The following is an 18,703-nucleotide window of genomic DNA, read 5'->3' as shown; positions in this document are numbered from 1 at the left end:
ATAACAGATGACAGAAATTGGTGGTGGTGAAAAATAATTGAGGGAATCTTGGGTCATTGCAAGTACCACGACAAGTCACAAGTCACGTGGGGGATCTGGTTTTGCTTGTCATGGGTAGCTTTGAGAGATCTAGATTTTCTTTTTTATAGAAGAGGTAAATTAGAGTGACTTCAGCTTTAGAAAGAGACTTTTTGTTTCTTTACCTTAAATAACTCCCATCTGAAATATTTGTTGGTAACACATATACTTGAAAGAATCCTTTTGTTCCCTATTATCAGGCAGTGAAGTTTTCCCCAAGAACATTTCGGAGCAAAAACCAGATATAAGGCCATGCTCTAATGGCACCATTAAATTGCTCAGGGCTTGGTCTGGTACTTACAGTAATACTTAAAGCATTCCCCGAAGGCCCATCAAAATAGAGCTGAGATATGATGTTCATTCAAACAAATGTCTTGCAATTTACACCTAATGAAATTTCTCTCTAACATTGTTTCCTTCACTCCTCCCTCATTAATCAATTAAGAGGGAGTAGAATTAAGATACCAACTTTAGCATAATGTGAGAAAGTTCAGCATTCCATAACTGGGGAGTAAGCAAATGACACATGGTTTTTTAAATGTGTGCAATATATCAGAAGTGGAGAGAGGAAATTAATGTGAACTTGGGGGAAATAATACGACTAATACTGCTCAGTAGCAGATCTTGGATATGTTTTTCTCTTTGATTTTGAAATTATTGGATACTTTTATGGACTTTGCCAGTAAAATAATTCCAGTTTTATTACTATCCATATCCTGTGGTTTTATTTCCTAATAAAAAGATGTGTAGTGTTAGTGTTGTCCTGAAATGTAATTGATTTCTGAGAGGTATCATTTGCTATCTGGGAAATGGTCTTCTGAATTTCTATGAAACAGTGCATGGGTGAATGAGATGCTGAGAAAGACTGCAGTACCAAAAAGTAATAATGGAGATAAAAATTATTTCTCATTATTTTAGTATTGGATAGTTTTGAGTTCAATTTATTGAGGTTTTTAAAGCTTTTTATTGAAATTGTATAGTTCAATAGAAACCAAAAATTAGTTTTGATGTCATGAAATATTTTCATTCCTCAAATCATTATGATATTAGTAACATTAAGTTGAACCCCTCCTTTTTTCCCCCAGAAATGCAAATAGATATACTTAGGATGAAATCAGAGAGCATAGGAAATTTAACTGGACAGTCCTTATACATGAGAATTCTTGATCTGTTTAGGCGCTAGCCACAGGAACCGGCTCAAACATCCCAAAGAACTTAAAATATTTACTGAGAGCTTATGTGAAGGAGACATCCTAAACATTGTGGGAGGCACAGAGAGTAGAGATCTAACTGGGGAGAAAAGATGTCATCAGCTCATATTTCAACCCTCCTTACCACCAAAAGCCAGACCAAGCTGCTCCCAAGCTCCTCTCCCGTACCTGCTCGCCAATTCCAGCTGCAGCCTTCAATGGGTTTCATTAGTCCAGCAAGGCCACCGCTCTTGGTTTGGGTTTCACTTCCCCATGTCACGGTTTAGAAAGTAGCCTTGGAGAGAGCTCACTTTGTGTGCTTCCTTTTTCTCAAGAATCACACCCAGCGCATCTGTTGTCAAGTTCTTGAAAACAGCTGCTTTGCATATCTTGTGCAGTGTTATAGTTTGTTTACTGCAGTAGAGCAAATCTGATATTCATTACTACTGTGTGGCCAGTAAAGTCCTTGGGCATTCTCCCCCCTTCGTATCCATATACCTCTTATTTCCTTTTTTTCTTCTCTTCTCCCACACTATGACCTGAGTCACCTGAGGGCTGAAATTATACATTTACTTATGACATAGCCCTAGGGCCAAGGGAGATGTGTATTGAATGAAGCTAAAGGAACCACAAATTTGAATATGACTGATGATCAAAGGTTTTTCCAACTCAATGTTATTTCTTCTTAACAAAGATAACTCCATTTTGGGTCTCTCTTCAGAACAAGAATATAAGTATCAGATGTAACAGTCTCCATATACAGATACATAATCCGTTATCCCACAATTCTGAAAACCACTAAAACCCATAATATTTGGCCAATTGGTTGCCAAAACTCATTTGGTAGCAAAACCAGACCTGAACTAGCGTAAGTGGTCAGTTGTGTCTCAATGCTTCTCCCAAGCACAGGCACCAGTATTGATTATTGGTTTTTTATCTTGTAAATTTTGGTTTAATTGAACTATAAAAATTTCAAAAAGAGTTAAAGTTTGGGTAATGTTGGGAAGAAAGGGAAGCATCTGTCATTATCAGCAGTGCAGAAAATGGAGTTAATGGGCCACTATAAAGCATCTTACTAAAGAATCTAGTATGGCAGCTGCCCCTACATATAATTTAAAGAAGAGAAAGACAAGATGTTGAAGTTTTATGATGACAGTGATGACAGGAAAAGCACTGAAAACAGGGAAATCACTTCAGAAGGTGAAAAATGAAGAGCTTAACTGTGGGTTGATTAAAGGATTCTGACAACATAAAAACAAAAAAGGAAAGTGTGAGATTGGTCAGTGTTTCTGGACAAGCAACCAACCATGGAACGTAGAGATCATTTTCCATAAGACACTTATCAAATTTTTTGCATAAGCAAACCAAACATATTTACCTTTCTGTCCTTCAAGAAAGGGACTATTAAGAAAATGGGACATTATCAAAATCCCTACGTAATGTTGAAGTTTCCATCTTTAGCAGTGTTGTTTTCATGGGAAATGCCAAACAGTACCATCTTGGGACCTGATTCTTAGAATTACGCTAGATAGTTCGCACATTACCAGCGTTCCAAAATGTTATTTTTAATACATGTGAGTTAATGAAAATAATTAAAAAGATATATAAAACAAAAATTGAATCATCAAATAATATGTGAATTTAGACATGTTTACATTTACTTTATAGTAAAAATAATTGTATTGTTGTTAGAAATGGGCTATTTTTTTTAAGTCTGAGCAATTCCCTCCCAGTTTTCTAGCTTTCTTATTGGGTCAGCCTATTTCACAGTTAACTAGAGAAACATGGTAGAGAGAGAAGACAAAGAGCTTTGAATCTTTTGTTAATTAGTCTATAATGCTCCTAAGCTAGATTTAATTCTCTCACAATGTTGTGGCTAACTTCTTTGAGAAGGGATGTGGAGAAGTGCAAAATTTGACTTATTCAGCCACGTGAAAATTGATTCTTTTCATCCCCTGTCCTTTTTATTTATGCCATTAACTATATCTAATATTATTTTTGAGTGAGATCACAGCAGGTAGAGCGTTCTAGAATATTTTTCCTGCACCATTTTAGATTTTGAGGAAGTTATCTGATTTTCACTTAGTTTAATATAATTTTTTCTGTATAGACGTGCCACCAAATGGACTTTGTTTTACTTTCACAAATGTAAAACCAATTCAATAAACCATCTTGATCCAAGCTGCCACTTAAAACAATTCATCTCTTTGATTTCCATAGTATAAACGCAACTCTGAAAAAATGCCTAATTTCATGGCTTGTTTTCTAAGTATATAGACCCTTTCCTATTATACTTAGTGATACAGTGAAAAATATATAAATCAATTTCCTCTTTCTCTAATAAATGTTTAAAAAAAACCTAAAAAGGATATACTCAAGCATAAACAAGATTCCTATGAGTTGTTTAGATACAATTACAAGTGATAAAAAAAAAATTGGAATGTCTTCTCCATTCACTGAAAAGAAAAATGCAGATTATAAAAGCCGCCAAGAAAACATGAAATGATCTTATCCTAAACAGTAATAAAAGACATGCAGATCGCAGCAACCTTGAGATATCACTTTACCTTATAAAATAGCAAAAGAAATTCTAATTATAAATTTAACTTTGTTGAAGGTATATAAAAGTAATATACTCCTGGATGGTTCTAGGCTTTCTTGGAAAGCAATAAAACAACAGATATTGAATCATAAAAATATTCATATATCCATTACTTAAAATAATGTTGGTGAAATGTAGTCTTATATAAAGTGATTTAGTACATAATGTAAAATGAAAAGATGACAATAACAAATATTATATTTGTTATTGTAACTGTAAGTAAGTGAGCAAAACCTTGCTCTCACATAGAGATTTGAGAGGAAGATAGAGCCTGACCTACAGAGAATAATCAAAGAACAACCTGCAAATTTTCTCTGTATTTGTTAAAAAATGGCTAAAAGGAAACTACTTTTATGTTCTAGAGCTACAACAGCCAGTAGAGGAGCCACTAGCCATATGTAGCTATTGAGCACATGAAAAGTGGCTACTCCACATTGAGATACGCCACAAATATAAAATACACTCTGGATTTCAAAGACTCGGTATAAAAAAGGAATGAAAAGTATATCATGAATAATTTTTTATTGATCACATGGTAAATTATAATATTTGGCAACGTTGAGTTAAATAAGCAATGCTATTAATTTTGCCTGTGTCTATGTACAGTTTAAAATGTGACTACTAGATTATTAAGGGTGATTCTGTGACTAAAGAAAGCCCTTAGGCAAAGAATTGCAGATTCTTAAGACAGGACTACAGCAAAACTGCAGCTGACCTGTACAGTGGACCAAGAAGCTATGGGCGGGGCATTGACACCTTGTACTGGCAGAATGTCTGATGGGATCCACAAATATTTGTGAGAGTGCTTTTGATTGCAAGCAGCATAAAATTCAATTCCAACTATATTAAACAGTAAACAGAACACACCGGTTGACTGTACTGCTTCAAACTCAAAAGTACACCTATAGTTCAGGTACCTCTTGAAGCCATGGCTCAACATGTCACAAAAATCCACTTCCTTTTGCATACAACATTGGCTTCATGCCAACAAAAGCCTCCTGTTGGTTCTACTGATGGCAGCAAGATGGCTGCCAGCACCAATGGGGGTTTTATACTTCCTACTTTAAGACCAGCAGGTGAAAGATTATGTCTTTTTTTTGGTTGCTCTCATGAAATGAAGAGGCAGTTTCTTTCCCAAAAGATGCTACAAATGCCTCCTCGTATCTCATTAGCCTTAATTGAGTCCCAGTCTCATCTTTAAGCCAATCACTGCTGCCAAGCATTAAGATAAGTTGATTGAATTAAGGCAATCAGGGATCACCACCTGAATTTGAGAGCTTGGGGCTAGGGGTCAGTCCTGCCCAAACTGCACAGCTGGGAAATTCAAAGTCATTAAGAAAAAAAAAAGGAAAATGGATGCTAGGGATGTACGCAACAAATATCCACTCTACAACCTCAGGCATAAACACAGAGGCAAGAATTCTAAAGGGAATTTCAATGAACATCTTAGCATGAGAAAAAAATACCCACAAGGGAAAATGAATGCATAAACTTTGTCAGATGTTTTTTAACTTTTTACTATCCCAAAGTTCTTTGCTATTAATCTCATGGTCTTAGCAATATAACCCTTAAACTCAAGGGACATAAATGCTTCTTTTTCTCAGTATCAAGGAAGGGACTAGTGAGGGAGTACTGAGCTACTGAAGAGCTGGGAGGACGCTGACACAAAGCCAAGCAAGTACTAAGGGTTTGGAGGACAAACATTAATCTCTCCTCCATACTTTTGCTTATCCATGTCTTAACTAGTTCTCTCCAAGGAAAGAGGAATTAAAATTCTGATTTGTCCATAGCTGTGACATTGTCAGCACCACAATTAACTGGTAGATGTGGTTTCTATGTGTCAAATTCTAGCACTCCCTGAGTAGAGCTCCCCACATACTTCCTTTTTTCATGCTAAACAGTAAATTGGTAAGGTCATTCTATCTCTATTATTTACCTTATGAGCTGTCAATAGGATAAGTAAGGTTGAAGTCTTTGTCATAGTTCCAGTCATCTTAGATACGGTAAATAGAAATCCTCTTAGATTATAAATCTCAGTCAAATTGTCCAACCCAACTGAAACTATAAGTTCTCCAGTCCAATCACTACATTGAGGGGCATTGAAAGTTTGTTCAGAAATTTATAAAGACATTTTAGGTCTATTCTGTTGTAATTTTTATAAGCACAGTCACCTCACTTAAGAAATCCAAAAGGAATAAGCGTGAGTGGACAAATGTCGACAACAATCTCAAACAGAAGATGAGAAAATAGCCTGAATTCCCGACAGAAAGGGGGAAAATAACTTGAATGAATGTAACAGGTAGGGGCAGATAAAGAAGAAAGGAAATCAAGATTGAACCTTAGGACAGGTTCAAGGATACTTGCAGAGATCAAAAGAAGGTGGTTCTGGTGAGTCAGCAGCAGAAAACCACACAGCAAGAGAAGAAAATATGAAAGCAATTTTTATGTTGGCTTGTGGTTTTGCTATGGTTGTAGTAAATCCAATAATTTCTTGCAAGTAAAATTAAAAAGGACTTGAACCAGCTGAGGCAAAATAAATGGCAGGCAGCAAAGTTGCACTTTAGGCCTTGGCAGATTAGCTTATTTCGGACCAACCATCCCACAAAGAATAACTAAATAACATCAAACTGATATTTTTAAAATCTTATTCTAATGATTCAGAAAACTACCGAAGTGGATACAGGTTTCCCTCGCTGTCCGAAAGTTCACTTTATGCCGCTTCGCTTTTACCAAAGACCTACATTAGTACCTGTTTTCGCTAACCGAAAGAAATCCAGAGAATTTTTACTTTTACCAAACAAAAAGCGCAAATAGCGTTGAGCGCTTGTCTTTCTGCGAGCCGTCACAGAAGCAGCCCGCACCCAGAGCAGTGAGAGTGGCACCGCCGTGCTCCTCCCCCAGGAACTACGCTCAGCATCTCAGCATCAGCACCGTAGTTTTGAACTGCGTCCGTGAGCATCAGTGCTCCGTCTACCTTTATTTTGGGGGCCTGGAAACGGTCCAAAATTTTTTCCATATAAACTAATGGCAGTCGCTTCTTCGCTTTACACCGCTTCAGCTTACGAAAGGTTTCACAGGAACGGTCTACTTTCGGATAGTGAGGGAAACCTGTCTCATGGTACACTCCCTATACGCCCCACTCTAGCGCTGAAGTACCCACTAACGCTGCTGCTGAGAGTGCCGGTGGCCTTCAGCTTTCAACTGAGTCCCTCTCAGACTTGTGATCAGCTGAAGAGAGCCACCTCATCTCAGGTCATGCCACTTCCCCGGGCCATCTCTCATCCCATGGCCAGCATGATGAGGGAGTAAAAAGACCCAGCATCCTTACCCTAGTATAACTGAATGCTGAAGGGCCATGCTCAGCAGCGGAGTCTCACGTAGGGTTGGCTGAGGTTTTCGTTGCAACTGCATTGTGGTTCTACGCCTCCTTCTGCTCAGTCGTATTCCCCTCACCCCCGCAGGTATTGATCCTTAGAGAGCTCACCAGCAAATTTGCTGTATGCAAATCTACGTCTCAGAGTTTACTTTGCAGTAGTGGATAGCTCCAGGTATGGGGTAGCAGCGCAATCATTAAAACTTTCACAGATGATGAAGTGGGATGGGATCCTAGTGAGAAAATAAATCCACTGGTGGTAACAATGTATGAAACATTGAGAAATACAGGGAAGTGATAAATATAAGGATTCTGGGATGGCTGTTGCTGGGGATTATTAATATTTTGGGGAAAGACAATGAAGGGCTGAGGGTGATTACTCGCCAGTTTAAGAAAAGGTGTAAAAGCCAGAGGACATCCTTGTCAGCATTTTAAAACTCTTCTGCAGCAGAAAAAGTTGAAGACTAGGTCCAGGGCTAAATTACAACAGTAGCAGACCTCTAGAGAGAATGAATTCTCAAATTCCACAAATCTGCTATGTCAAATGGTTGGAAAGAAATGGAACTCTGAATCTCTTCTTCAGGACAAGAGAGTGCAGGGGATTCAAGATTTTCAAGCGCATCAACTCAGACATCCTCATTCCATATCTCAATGTTGATCCCTTGGACACCCACATAAGGCCATGCCATTGGCAGTGAAGAATTATACACCTTTGGAAAGAAAACATGCTAATAGAAACATTAAATGACTGTGGGACATCAAGGGACCATATAACCAAAACACCCCATCATGAGCTGAGTTCTGTCAGACCCACCAAAGGCAGGAGGGCCCAGCAGCAATCCATTGTAAGATACAAGTACAGTCATGGGTCACTTAGCAACGGGGATAGGTTCTGAATAATGTGTTGTTAGGTGATTTCATCACTGTGCAAACATCATAGAGTGGACTGAAGGGGAACAAAATTTGCCACCCCAAAATATGTCTCTTCAACATGAGGATTATTTTAGGCTGATTATTTTTAAGAAACAAAAAACTCAGAAAGTTTTTCCTGTTACCTCCCCCTTAACTGTCTAAAAGAATTCAGATTTAAAAAAAAAAAAAAAACCTGTCTCAGGAAGCCCGTTAGCATAACATGAACTAGGCGGGAGACAGGAACCTAGAAAAGCCTGTTTGCTGGACTCCCCTCTGTGTTCTCGTTCTGTGTGGCCAAACATACGTGTGTTTTCCAAACATTTGCTCCTTTTCACCTGCCTGTGAATTGCCTTTCTTCCCTTTGAAGTCCCTGACTCTCCCCACCCAACATCTCTTTTGTCTTTAGCTAAGGATGGTGTCTAAGGTGAGGGCTTCAGCCATTTTGGCCAAAACAAAACAAAACAAAAACAAATTCACAGATACAGAGAAGAGATTGGTGGTTACCAAAGGGGAAGGAGGTTGGTTGCGGGGAGGCAGGGAGCACAAAATGGGTGAAGGGAGTCAACTATGTGGTGATGGATGGTAACTAGACTTTTGGTGGTGTCACTTTGTAGTGTATACAGATGTTGAATCATAATATTTTACACCTGAATCTTATGTAATGTTATATACCAATTTTATTTCAATTAAAAGAAAAATCTTGGGGCCAGCCCCATGGCCGAGTGGGTAAGTTCGTGCACTCCACTTTGGCGGCCCAGGATTTCATGGGTTCAGATCCTGGGCATGGACCTACCACCTCTCATCAAGCCGTTCTGAGGCGGCATCCCACATAGCACAACCAGAAGGACCTACAACTAGAATATACAACTATGTACTGGGGGCACTTTGAGGAGAAGAAGAGAAGAAGAAAAAAAAGAAGATTGGTAACAGGTGTTAGCTCAGGGCCAATCTTTAAAAAACAAGAAAAAGGGGGCTGGCCCCGTGGCTGAGTGGTTAAGTTTGCCCGCTCTGCTGCAGGCAGCCCAGTGTTTCGTTGGTTCGAATCCTGGCCGCGGACATGGCACTGCTCATCAGACCACGCTGAGGCAGCGTCCCACATGCCACAACTAGAAGGACTCACAACAAAGAATATACAACTATGGACCGGGGGGGTTTGGGGAGAAAAAGGAAAAAAAAAAAGCAAGAAAAAGAAAAATCTCTCCAGGAGCCAGATGGCCACACAATCATGGCTTTTACGACCTAGAGTTGCAAAGCCTCATTGCCCCTTGTAATATAAATACCGGGGTAGATGAGGCTTCAGTCTCCCAGATACAAAGCTAACCTAGGTGCCTGTCCCTTCGGCTTTGGGCGAGATAAGAGAAGTTTTATTATCCTTTTGGATCAGGGCAATTAGCTCTTTCATTAGGGAAACAAATGGCTACAGATCTAATCACTATGGTATGCGAACGTGTTTCTAAGAGAAGTGGAAGCAAACAGTTATGACTTTGCAGCTTGTCTGTTTCCATGGCTCAGACTTTTTACACGAACACTGATAATCCAGGAATATTTCATTTCCCCACAATTATATATTTAACAGAAATGTCTGCACATGTATACAAAAAACATGTTCAAGAATGTTCATGGCAGCATTATTCTGAAGAGCCCCAAACTGGAAACTACTCGAATGTCCATCAACAATAGAATGGATAATTATCTATTACAGTATATTGATACAATAGAATTCAATGTAGCAATAGAAATGAATGAACCCCAATACACGCAACAACAGTGACATTCTCACAAACATAGCTGTGAGCAAAAGAAGCCAGACAAAAAAGAACATATACTTTCTGATTCCATTGAAGTAAAATTCAAAAATAATCAAAACTAACCATTGGTGTTAGAAGTGAGGATAATGCTTGCCTTTGATGAGGAAAATGCGGACAGCAAGTGGGAGGGAGCAAAACAAGGACTTCTGAGTCATAGCCTTTGTCTTGAACTGGGTAGTGGTTACACAGCTGTGTTTATTTTGCAAAAATTGATGAGCTGTTCAATTATGACTTGTGTACTTTCTGTACATATTTTATATTCAAAAACTTTGTTTTGAAAAATGGGGGTAAATTTCTTGTAAAGACTCAGCAGTTCTGCCAGAATTCAAGGTCAGTAAGCATTCTGGCCTCTGGAAACACTAAAACAGAGACCAGAAAGCAACACGACCAGAGTGTTTCTCTCTCTCCACCTCTCCTCTGTGCCTCTCACTACTTCTCTACCTCATTCTTTCCCTTCTCTTAGGTCTGCTTGGCAGAGCAAGACAGATGAAGTAGTAAGAGTAGTTAATAGTGTGGTTAATATCGTTTATTCCTAAAGGGTTTTTTTAATGGGAAATATATAGGCTTTGAGCTTCTCTGTTCGTATCATTCCCAATAGGATTTAGAACAGAGCTGATATTCTAGCTTGTACGTACAGGCAAGGTGAGCATTTCTTCTGATTGGTGTCACCCATTCCACACCTCTTATTAAATGATTTGAATATGACCTCTGGCTTAGATTTTAAAAATAAATAAAGGGAAAACCTTTCATTTCAAAGCAAATAGACACTAATTATAAATTTAAACTTCAAATTTTCTGTAATGAAAAACTTCTGATCACTAAAAGAATAAAATAAAGCAAACTGACAGTTTTCTACACCAAAGGGACTACAGGTGATAGCTAGTAAATTGAGAGATATCTCTAACGTTCCAAAGCAATTTTCTAAAGCCGGAATCATTCCTTCACACACCTGCAAAAGATTCAGAAGCCCATGGGGAAGTAAACATTTATTTCAAAAATAAACTTTAAAGTTTGGAGATAAAAACAGACAAGCTGTTTTCTTAAATAAGAAAATGTGGCTCTACCCTACCAGAGGTACTGTACTCAGAATTTCAAAGAGCAGAAATAGCAGGTGACAACTTACTCGGAGACACTCAGGCCAAGTGAACGGCAGAACGAGTATAATTTACATCCACTAAGCACCATATAAGCAGAGAGGACTAGAAAGAAGGAGACGGGGATTCCAACTCCAGTTTTGCCGCTGACTACATGGATTTTCTTCACTGTAAAACGGAAACAAGCACTCACTCTATCATGAGAAACAAATGATCAAGATGAAAATTTCCTCAAAGGAAGTTACTTACAACTTACATTTGTAGTTTTTATTAAAATCTTCTCAAGCCTCTTTTTCCTCTCTCGTTACATTTTTTCTTCCCACTCTTTTCCTCCTTTCTCCTTGTCTTTACCTTTTTTCTTTCCTTTCTACTTTCTCTATCACTTCCTTAACTGTCCATAGTATGTTATTTTAACTGACCGTATAGTTTATATTTATTTGTATTTCTTTCTTAAAAATCAACTAAATTACTTTTACCTGCTTGTAACTCAAAATTAATTTAGTTTCAGTGGGTCACTGGTTTACATGAGAAAAATAAAGTTTCTTTACCCTGGTCTAAAAGAATCATCCTTGGGTTTATTGAAAAGAAAGATTTCGTTTGTTAGGGAGCAATATTTCAGGGTCACAAGGAACCAACCTGCTAGTGATTTTCCTTTCAGGGACGCTGAACCAAACACCACCTCATTTCTTTTGGCTGCCCTGTATCCTACCCTTGGGTGAGTGTGTATCCAGAGTGCCTCCCTCCCTGTCTACCTCCTGAATGTTAAATGAGATCCTAGGATCTCTGATCAATGTTAATCAATCAATAAACACTTTCTTAGCATTCATAGTATGCATAGCTTGTGTTAGAACTTTGCAAAACTGGAGTTAAGAAAGATGTGGTTTTTAACTTCAAATATCTTGCTACGCATTTATATTAGAACACAGTGCAAAAATAATATTATGAATCAGAATAGATGCATTAGGTCTTATTCACTCATTCAACAAACAGAAAATTTTTTCCTGGGGACTGTTAGGCTGGTGAGCATACCAAGAAAATTAGGGGAGGATCCCTATCCTGCAGGAATGCATCATCTAAAAGAGAAAAAAGACAAGTAAACAATTGCAGTCATGTGTTGCTTAACGACGGGATACCTTCTGAGAAATGCATCGTTAGGCAATTTCCTCGTCGTGCAAACATCACAGAGTGCACTTACACAAACCTAGACAGTATAGCCTGCTACACACCTAGGCTATATGGTACCAATCCTATGGGACGCCTGTCATATATGCGGGTCTGTCCTCGACCAAAACGTCGTTATGCGGCGTATGACTGTGTATTATAATGTAATGTAATAAGTATCATAATAGTGAATTAGGAAGAAATCAGACAGGAAGGCATAACTCTGCTTGAGGGTGTCAAGGCTTCACAGAGGAGGAAGCATCCAGCTGAGGTTAAGGAAGCTCACCAGGTGAGAGAGAGGAAAGGAGAGGTGGAGTGTGGTTTTCTCATGTGTTGGCCTCTCTTCTTCTGCCTACCCCTCAAATGCTGGTATTCTTCAGAGTTCTTTACAAGATCCCCTCCACTTCCTGCTCTGCCAACTGCTGGAGTGACTTCACCCACCCAATGACTTCTGTGGGAGGACTCCCAGGCCTGTGTCTTCAGTCTCAGAACTACGTATTCAACTACTTGCTGCTGATCTACATGTGAAGGGCCCAGAGCCACTTCATACTCAAGTCCAACCTGAATTTCACCTTTCCTGCTGTCTCTGACCTGTAATAATGATCAGCCCCTAACTGGTCTACTCCCGTCATTTCTCAGTACTTGAGACTGATGGAAATTTCCAAAGCACAAATTTAGTCTTGAGATTTTCCTGTTTACACCTTTTTGACAAGATGCTGGATTATCTGGTCATCATTTGCCCCTCCAGCCATCCTTCTTGCTCTCCTAACCTCTCATTTTACATCCCAGCAATACTGAGTTACCTTGAATTCCTCACATCAAACATCCTCTCTCTTAATTCTGGGGCTTCACCGTTGGTATGTTCTCTCCCTAAATACACTCTTCTCCCATCCTTTGTCCTGGGTGAGGCCTTCTCCTTCTCCAGGTCTCAGATTAAAGGTATCTGCCCCTGAAATTCCATTGCTGACCCCACAATGCCGGCTAGAGCCCCTCCTCTCTGCTCCCTGCACAGATCTTCTCACACTGAATTATACTTGCCCATCTACTCACTTAGTTACCCCCTCTCAACTGCAAGGTCCATGAGACCATGATTATGTCTGTCTCGAATAATGTTCTATCCTTTACTATGTATGGTGCTCCACATTTGGAATTTGGATTCCAGAGAGACACAGAGCAAAAGTGTAGAAACTTGCTGGCTGACTTACAGATAATGTTTACAAGCTTATGTCCATGTTAGAGACTGGCTCAGGCACTGCCAACTTCATGTCGAAGTCTAACTCTCCCTTTTCATCCAGATACTTTCTTGAAGAATAGGATTACACTCACCTAAGAGATCAGCTCAAGATTCTTGACTGTCTGCCCCTCTGAGAAGTCCTTCACGTGGTTCCTCAGCTGACACTGAACTCTTGGAGGCCTTGAAACACCACCTAGAAGCAGCACTGTATATTGAGAAGTCGCACATGACACACACCTCATAAATCAGGGATAAGTCATTACCGATTCTTAACGTGTAACCAGTGAACTGAAATAACAACAGAGGCTGCACAGTGTGCTTTCCAGTTTAGGGAAGACATTTGTTCAAATAAGTTAATGCTCCTATCTTAATTGGTTGGAACAAATTTACCTACCTAGGCAAACAGAGTAAAACAGAAGTAGGAAAAGAACTTCATTATTTATTAAGATGTCAACTTATTCGTTAAATAAGTATTTGATATATCTCATTGGATTTGTTCGTGTAACTCTTAGAAGAGTGACTGAATCTTCAATTCTGTTTTGCTGAAATTAGTAATAAGCTGATTTATAATTACAAGGCAGGGGCATAATGGCTTTAATAAGGCTTACCTGAAACATAGTTACTTCTTGCATCAACAGCATTACTCAAATATGTGTCATTCTGGAGAGTAGTATGAAGCAGTCATAGAATTGTCTCTAAAATTAAATTGTTAAATTACTAAAATTTAATAAAGCAAAGTAAGTTCAAAGTATTTCTTTTTTTATTGTTTTTTTTAAGTTCTGCAGTGCTCAAGAGATCAATTTTGTATGTTTTATATGGATAAACTTTTGGTGAGTCAATAACTGAGAAACTGATGAATGTTCAATAATCATGTGCAAATAGATTTTTCAGCATTTAGCTAGAGAAAGCAAACAGCTTGGGACTCATTGATTAGAAAGGATCCAACAAGATGAGAGGACATGTTATCATTCCATCTCATGGGGGAGAGGATCCTTCTGAGAATGGATGAAATACGGTTCAACACAAGACACTCAGGGAAGAAGTCAATCCCGGGATCTGGAGAACAGCAGAGCTTCCTTGTGGGATCTGCCAGTCCCAGGCACCCTGAGGAACCAGATGGGTGTGAGTGAGGACATCCACCAGACACTGAGACGGCAGCCTCTAAAGAAACCCTGCTGTCTTTCTAGAGGATCTACAGTGTAGACAAGTCACTTTAGATTGAAAATTACCACACACACAAAAAAGGCTTAAACCACAAAGAGAATTTAATTGCCTTATTTAACCAAAAGGCCCAAGATAATTAGGCTTCAGGTAAGTCTCAGTCACTTAGAAAATGTGAACTGGAGCCCAATTTCTTTCTCCCAATTTCTTTGCTCTGCCTCCTTAATATAGATTCTGTTTTTGATCAGCTCTTATCTTGAGACCCTGAGGTAGCTTCCACATCTCACTGAGCTTCACAATTCCAGGTTTAAAGTTCAAGGAAGTCTGCTGGTTTGGAGAGTTCAAACAAAAGTCCTGCGTTTGAGTCTCATTGGACCTTTTTGGCCGGACTGGAGACACCCGTCTTAACCAACCACTGTGGCCAAGGGGGCCAACAGGCTGAGTGACTTAAGCCAGTTAGGTTCTAACTTAGCAGTTGACGACAGGTTCCGTCTTACCCAACTCACACGGCTGGAAAATGTAGGGTATTGTTATGAAAGGAGCGAAGAAGTCTAGGTTCTGGGGAAGCATCCAAGAACTATCCTATTTCATATCTCTTCAGTTACACCAAACATTTATTGTGTACTTAGAATATGCCAGGCACTGTGCTAGATGCTGGGGAAGGGAAGCTGTGCTAGGGTGGGGAAGATTTGGAGTAAGATATAGGGAATGTGCAAGATGTAAAGATGAACATCATGTGGTCGTTGATCTCAAGAAAATTAACTCTCTGTTGGGGGAGACAAACGTTAATAATTTCCTTGGCAAATCATGTCAGGGTTGTTGACGGACATGGGCCCTTTATACAGCCACAATGGAGGTAACTGCAGGACAATTTGGCAATGAACCTTGGTCCCCTTTCTGCTTTCATGGCCATGGTCCCCACATCCTCTGTATTAAGGTGCTTTTATATGGCATATTTTGACAAAGCAGGAAACTTCCAGATTATTGTGAAATTGTAGTAAGGACATGGGCAAAGATTTTCCTTTTAAATTTTTTTTTTTTTTAGACAATCCACTTTTTTTTTTTTTTAAAGATTATTATTGTTTTTTTTTTTTTCCTTTTTCTCCCCAAAGCCCCCCGGTACATAGTTGTGTATTCTTCGTTGTGGGTTCTTCTAGTTGTGGCATGTGGGACGCTACCTCAGAGTGGTCTGATGAGCAGTGCCACGTCCGCGGCCAGGATTCGAACCAACGAAACACTGGGCCGCCTGCAGCGGAGCACGTGAACTTAACCACTCGGCCACGGGGCCAGCCCCTCCTTTTAAATTTTGAAAGGTTTTATGAAACCAGTGATTGCCAAGAATAACAGTACTCATTTATTCAAATCATCTCCTATGTTGTCTTCATAGTTTTCCTTAAATTTAATTTAAACAGCTGTCATTTTTTCTCCAGCATTATGTCTTGCCTGTCTCCCCTCCTGCTGATGGTGTTTTTAAGCAATGACAAAATGACATTAAAAATTCAATCAAAGTGGCTATTTCTTCATCACTATTTGCCTAGAATGATGTATTAACTGTGAAGAATAGCCTTGTCCCTCAGCATGCGGAAAGAAGTTAGACTGTATCACCAAGTTTCACAGAGTTTCTCTAAAAATACCAAGTCTTGCTTATGTTTTATAAAGCACATTTTCTGTGACTGGAGCATAGCCTAAGTATGTAGTTACTTCATGAATTGCTGAAAATTGTGCGGTACTCTAAGACTTTTTAAACATGTTATAGAGTATCTGTCATAGGAAACCTGGTGGAGGCTTCGCCAACATTAGAAGGGACATGGGCTTCCTTTACTGCCCCCTGGTGTCACTGTGTAGAATTGAATGAGACCACAGGTATTGGTAAAGCCATTTAAAGAAGAAAATAGAGATGAAATAAACCCCTGAGGGTGTGTAAGTATAAGCATCCTAAGAAATCCTTCAAAGCAAGGGCAGGAAGGCTAACAGTGGCATACAGACCCAAAAAGATGAGTGCTATTGGGCTATCAGCCTCTGAGTTGAGAGGAAGTAAAGAATGAGGGAACATGGTGGAGGGAGCCATGGGAGAACATGAGTGCACGATGGGAAGAAGGAAAGGGCTTGTGATGGAGCCCCTCTCTGCCACGTGGGAGGGCCGGGGCATGGGAGGAGAGGGGAATAAGGACTTTACCTTTCTGCTTCCGAACCCACAGCCAAGCATGCATCCAGTTTTGACTGGATGATGCCAGAAGCCAATAAACCCCTACAAGCTCAGGTCTGAGGCTTTGGAATTCATGTAAGGCCGTCGTGTCCATAGGAAGATTGCTGATAATGGAAGACCAGCAGTAAAAACATGTAAATTAAAATGCACAGTTCTCTTTCATCCTCTTAATTAACTCTGACACATAGAGTACAGAGTGACTTTCTCGTTTCCAAATTGTTTTTTCTGAACTCAGAGTTAGTAGTAATAGGACCACTGCATTTTCTTTCCAGTCCACAGCAGAAAGTACTTGGCATCTCGTCTTAGAAGAGATGCCAATTTTATATGGCCATTTTCACATCCAGGTTTCAGCAGATGTCGAAACATCCCTGATGATGCACAAAGAAATCGTTCCTGTGCTTTTGTGACATCTTGCTAAGGCTAGAGTCTCTGAATCTCTCCCTTATTTTGCCCTGAGAGTGAACTCTATCTCTCACCCTTTCTCAGGATCTCTAAGCTTGTTACGTCCCACCACCCTATACCCAGAGAATTTAAGCAGACTTAAGTGTTTTGACAGGCTAAGCCAGTATGGTAGATTATTTGCCGTTAAGTATTTTAGTTATCAGTAATAGTTAAATAAGTTTTCTAGAGCAAAAAATATATATATTTTTTAACAGAACTCTTCGATATTTTGACAGAAAATGTGATCAGGGGATTACAGAAGAGTAGTCTTTCAATATCCTCACAGAATGCCATGGCTGCCTTGCTTCACATGTACAAGGTCCCTCCTCCCAGCCACTGCCACCAGAATCCTCTGTATTTTCTCCTATTGCTTAAGTATCTACATGTTAGTTTTCTATGAGTGAGCCTATTTGATGTTTGCTCATTGGTCTGTCTGCCCTTTATCAGTGTGCCTCAATGATGCCTTAAATTCCTTAATTGCAGGTTACCAGAGGAAAAAGAATCTGCCTAATTCTACCTAATACAGCATCATATTTAGGTAATTATACTTAATAGGTGCTTTTTTATTACAGGAAAAATTATATGCAATATTATATCACAGAGATTTCTTCATGATGTCTTTGGGCGGAGGGGTTCTACTGTTCACCTTCTTTTACTATTTTTTTTTCAATCTCTCTTAATAGTGACCCCAGTAGAGGACAAGAAGTAGCAGTCCTTAAAGAGTGAATAAAATAGCAGTCAGGGTCCCCTCATCTCTGGATGTGGCCCTGGTCACAGCACTCTGAGCTTCTTTTCCTCAGTATGCAATGCAGATCACATAGTGTGATAAGACACGTGTTTCCCCTGAGAATTTAAGATGGCAGCTTTCTACTCAAGCCACTGACTTCCACATCTCTGTATGTCAAAAATGCATCTCTCTCTCTTTTTTGTAATCTCTTATTTTACAAATGAGGGAATTGAGATCCTTAGAGGTTAAATGGCTTGCTCACGGGGACACAGCTAATTAGCAGACTTGCAGCCATCATTCATCAACCTTAAAAATGTCCTTTCAGTGTGTTGTCTAGTATAACCTATTACCCTTAAGAAAGCTCCTTTCTGAAGAGCTAGGAGTTTCGTCAATACTGTCCACCTGCCTTTATAATTAACTTTTGTTTTATCTCTCTTAATAGAGTCCATAAAATAGAGGACAAGCAGCAGTAGGTATTTTTAATGTGTTACAGTTTCTGTACGTTATTAAGCCAACCTTAAAACAATGTAAATTATTGAAAATAAGAAGCAGCCATAGTCTCACCAACATAATAAAACCACAATTATTTGATTTTATGTTCTTTCCAAAACTTCTTTTTTTATCGATCAATACATACGTTTTAGAAGGCTGTAATATAGTATTTGTTATATGTGTATTTATATGTTAGTGTTCTATTTTTCCTCTTAACATTATCG

At 39.2% G+C, this 18,703-nt stretch overlaps 1 long non-coding RNA gene across 1 annotated transcript in view; it reads right to left on the bottom strand.

The window, feature by feature from the left end:
* LOC111773282 (uncharacterized) overlaps positions 1 to 1,609 on the bottom strand; it is a 71,760-nt gene extending 70,151 nt beyond the window's left edge. The window contains exon 1 of the long non-coding RNA XR_011438016.1: positions 1,458 to 1,609. This is a non-coding gene — a long non-coding RNA (uncharacterized lncRNA). The remainder of the gene's footprint in view (positions 1 to 1,457) is intronic.
* Positions 1,610 to 18,703: the final 17,094 nt, after the last annotated feature.

This window comes from Equus caballus, chromosome 4, assembly GCF_041296265.1.
Source record: "Equus caballus isolate H_3958 breed thoroughbred chromosome 4, TB-T2T, whole genome shotgun sequence".
In the NCBI taxonomy this organism is placed as follows: domain Eukaryota; kingdom Metazoa; phylum Chordata; class Mammalia; order Perissodactyla; family Equidae; genus Equus; species Equus caballus.
This window is presented reverse-complemented; position numbering and strand designations above follow the sequence as displayed.